Consider the following 5,179-nt stretch of genomic DNA (forward strand, 5'->3'; position numbering starts at 1 on the left):
CTAGAGGAAGCAGAAGATCGGATCAGCGAGCTGGAGGACAACGTACACAAAAACTCCCAGACAATGCAACAAAATGAAAAAAGACTGAACAAGACTGAAGAGGTTCTAAGACAGCTGCAGGACAGCACGAAACGTAACAATATCCGTATCATTGGAATTCCAGAAGGAGAAGAAGAAGAGCAAGGGATAGAAAACCTCTTTGAAAAACTAATGACAGAAAACTTCCCTCACATGAGGAGAGAAAGAGTCACACAAATCCGGGAGGCACAGAGGATCCCAATGAAGATGAACCCCAACAGGCCCACCTCAAGACACATCATAATTAAAATGGCAACATTCAAAGACAAAGAGAGAATCCTAAAAGCAGCAAGAGAGAAACAACTAATAACATACAAGGGAGTTCCAATAAGGCTATCCTCAGATTTCTCAGCAGAAACACTACAAGCCAGAAGGGAATGGCAAAAAATATTCCAAGCAATGAAAAACAAAGGCCTACAACCAAGAATACTCTACCCAGCAAGGCTCTCATTCAAAATGGAAGGTGAAATAAGGAGTTTCTCAGACAAAGGAAGACTAAAAGAATACATTTCCACCAAACCAGCAATGCAAGAGATGCTGAAGGGTCTGCTCTAAGAAGATAAAAAATCAGAGAGAGACAGAGAAGAACACAAGTACAAAGGGGAAAAATGACAATGAATAAGTACTTATCAGTAATAACCTTAAACGTAAATGGATTAAACGCTCCAATTAAAAGACATAGGGTAGCTGAATGGATTAGAAAGAATGACCCACATATATGCTGTCTACAAGAGACACACCTTAGAACAAAAGATCTAGACAGACTGAAAGTAAAGCGATGGAAAAAAGTATTTCAAGCAAATGGACATGAAAAACAAGGCGGGGTAGCAATACTTATATCAGACAGAACAGATTTCACATCAAAGTCCATAAAAAGAGACAAAGAAGGGCATTTCATAATACTTAAGGGGAAAATCCATCGAGAAGATATAACCTTTATAAATATATATGCACCCAACTTAGGAGCACCCAAATATATAAGGAAAATTTTGAAAGACTCCAAGAAAGATATAGACAGCAACACACTCATCGTAGGGGACTTTAACACCCCATTGTCAACAATGGACAGATCTTCAAAAAAAAAAAACACCAAAGATATTGAGGCACTGAATAACACTTTAGATCAAATGGACTTAGTCAATATATATAGAGGTTTTCACCTCAAAGAAGCAAAATATACATATTTCTCAAGTGCACATGGAACATTTTCAAAGATAGACCACATGGTAGGACACAAAACAAGCCTCAATAAATTCAAGAAAATTGAAATTATATCAAGCATCTTTTCAGATCACAATGGCTTAAAATTGGAAATCAACCTCAAGGAAAAAACTCAAAAACATTCAAACTCATGGAGAATGAATAACAGGCTGTTAAATAATGAATGGGTTAACAATGACATCAAGGAAGAAATCAAAAAGTTCCTGGAAACCAATGATAATGAACACACAACAACCCAAAACCTATGGGATACAGCGAAAGCAGTCTTAAGAGGAAAGTTCATAGCAATACAAGCCTACCTAAAAAAGCTAGAAGAATCTCTAATAAAAAAATTAACTCTACAGCTACAAGAACTAGAGGAAGAACAACAAGTAAAACCCAGATCAAGTAGAAGGAAGGAAATCATCAAGATCAGAGCAGAATTAAATGACATAGAGTCTAAAGTAACAATTCAAAAGATCAACAAAAGTAGGAGCTGGTTCTTTGAAAAGATAAACAAAATTGACAAGCCTTTAGCCAGGCTCATCAAGAAAAAAAGAGAGAGGACCCAAAAAAATAAAATCAGAAACGAAAGGGGAGAAATCACAACTGATACTACAGAAATACAAAGAATTATAAGAAATTATTACGAACAACTGTATGGCAAGAAATTTGACAACCTAGAGGAAATGGACAGATTCCTGGAAAACTATAGTCTGCCCAAACTGAATCAAGAAGAAGTAGAAAGTCTGAATATACCAATAACAGCCAGTGAAATTGAAGTAGTAATCAAAAAACTCCCAGCACACAAAAGCCCAGGACTGGATGGCTTCACAAGTGAATTCTACAAAACGTTTAGGAAAGAACTAACTCCTATCCTCCTCAGACTATTCCAAAAGATAGAAGAGGGAAGACTCCCAAACTCGTTCTATGAAGCCAGTATAACCCTAATTCCAAAACCAGGTCAAGACACAACAAAGAAAGAAAATTACAGACCAATATCGCTGATGAACATAGATGCTAAAATCCTCAACAAAATATTGGCAAACCAGATCTAGCAACACATTAGAACATACACCACGAACAAGTAGGATTCATCCCAGGGATGCAAGGATGGTTTGATATTCACAAATCAATAAACGTGATACACCACATAAACAAAATGAAAGACAAAAACCACATGATCTTATCAATAGATGCGGAAAAAACATTTGATAAAGTACAACACCCATTTATGATAAAAACTCTCAGCAAAATGGGAATAGAGGGAGCATACCTCAACATAATAAAGGCCATATACGAGAAACCTGAAGCCAACATCATACTCAATGGGCAAAAACTGAGAGCATTCCCCCTGAGATCAGGAACAAGACAAGGATGTCCGCTCTCTCCATTCCTATTCAACATAGTCTTGGAAGTTCTAGCCACAGCAATCAGACAAGAAAGAGAAATAAAAGGCATCCAAATTGGAAAAGAGGAAGTAAAACTGTCATTATTTGCAGGTGACATGATAGTGTACATAGAAAATCCTTTAGACTCCACAAAAAAACTACTCAATCTAATAAGTGAATTCGGCCAAACAGCAGGATAGAAAGTCAATATTAAGAAATCGAAGGCATTTTTATACACCAACAATAAAAACTCAGAGATAGAAACTGAAAGTAAATCCCATTTACCATAGCAACAAGAAAAATAAAATACCTAGGAATAAACTTAACCAAAGAGGTAAAAGACCTGTACACAGAAAACTACATAACACTGAAGAAAGAAATTAAAGAAGATACTAATAAATGGAAGCATATACCATGCTCATTGATGGGAAGAATCAACATCATTAAAATGTCCATACTACCCAAAGCAATTTATAGATTCAATGCAATCCCTATTAAAATACCAGCAACATATTTCACAGACCTAGAACAAATACTTCAAAAATTTATATGGAACCAAAAAAGAGCCCGAATAGCCACAGCAATTTTGAGGCAGAACACAGTAGGAGGAATCACATTACCTGATATCAAACTATACTAGAAGGCCACGGTAATCAAAACAGTCTGGTACTGGCATAAAAACAGACATATAGATCAATGGAACAGAATAGAGAGCACAGAAATAAGCCCAGGTTCATATGGTCAACTAATATTTGAAAAAGGGGGAAAGAACATCAAATGGAGTGAAAAGAGCCTCTTCAACAAATGGTGTTGGGAGAACTGGACAGGGACATGCAAAAAAATGAAACTAGACCACCAGCTCACACCATACACCAGAATGAACTCAAAATGGATCAAAGATTTAAATGTAAGCCGTGATACCATAAAAGTCCTAGAGGAAAAAATAGGCAGGAAAATTTCAGATATCCCACGTAGCAACATTTTCACTGATATATCTCCTAAGGCAAGGGAAATAAAGGAAAGAATAAACAAATGGGACTCCATCAAACTAAAAAGTTTCTGCTCAGCTAAAGAAAACATCAGCAAGATGCAAAGGAAACCAACCATATGGGAAAATATATTCGCCAATGACATCTCAGACAAGGGATTGATCTCCAAAATATATAAAGAACTCATATGACTCAACACCAAGAAGACAGACAACCCAATTAAAAAATGGGCAAAGGACCTGAACAAACACTTCTCCAAAGAAGACATACAGAGGGCCCATAGACATATGAAAGTATGCTCAACATCACTAGCCATCAGAGAGATGCAAATAAAAACCACAATGAGATACCACCTCACACCAGTCAGAATGGCCATCATCAACAAATCAACAAACAACTTGTGCTGGAGAGGATGCAGAGAAACAGGATCCCTGGTGCATTGCTGGTGGGAATGCAGACTGGTGCAGCCACTGTGGAAAACAGTTTGGAATTTCCTCAAAAAACTAAAAATGGAACTGCCTTTTGAACCAGCAATTCCATTGCTAGGATTATATCTGAAAAATCCCGAAACATCAATTCAAAAGAACCTATGCACTCCAATGTTCATAGCAGCACTATTTACAATAGCCAAGTGCTGGAAACAACCTAAGTGCCCATCTGTAGATGAGTGTATCAAAAAACTGTGGTACATTTACACAATGGAATTCTATGTAGCAGAAAGAAAGAAGGAACTTCTACTATTTGCAACAACATGGATGGAAGTATAGATAATTATGCTTAGTGAAATAAGCCAGGCAACAAAAGAAAAGTACCTTATGCTGTCATCTATTACAGGAAGCTAATAAACAACACAAACAAATGAGCAAAATTGAACCAGAGGTATGTAAAGAAGAAGTAGACTAACAGTAACAACGGGGGAGGGGGGTAGGAAAAGAAGGGTGTAAGGGGAAGTGTCAAGTAAAAAAAATATATATATGAATGACCCACAGACAGGGGCAACTGAGTGGAGACTAAATGTGGGGGAAGGGAGGGACAGGGTGCAGGGAAGCAAGAGGGCTAAAAAAGTGAGACAACTGTAATGGAAAAACAAAGAAAAAAATTTTTTTAGTGGGGGAAAAATGAAAATATGAAGAATGGAAATGCCAGTTCAGTGAATATTAGGACAAAGATTTTCCTTCACGTTGTATATTTTTCTCCCTATTTGATCCCTCCAGAGTTTGGCATTCTAAACAAGTAAATAATGACATAGGTTTCTTTGCATAGAACTAATAAGACCAGTTGTCAATAGAGGTTCCTTTTTATTTTTCTTTTGACCAAGTCTTTGACTGGAATGTCAAGCCTAAAGGAAACATACTTGGGCACAGATTGTTACCAAAAAGCCCTGAGGAACTGGGAATGACTTTCAAAGGTAATAAAAGCCCGTGAGATAAAAGGCCTGGTACCATGGTTCGTTGTGCGGTCCACAGCAATCTTTCCAGGGAAGGAACGAAGGTTGTTTTCCTGAAAGATGGCTAGAAGGGA

Source organism: Furipterus horrens, unplaced genomic scaffold (genome assembly GCF_987537825.1).
Source record: "Furipterus horrens unplaced genomic scaffold, mFurHor1.1.pri manual_scaffold_17, whole genome shotgun sequence".
NCBI lineage: Eukaryota > Metazoa > Chordata > Mammalia > Chiroptera > Furipteridae > Furipterus > Furipterus horrens.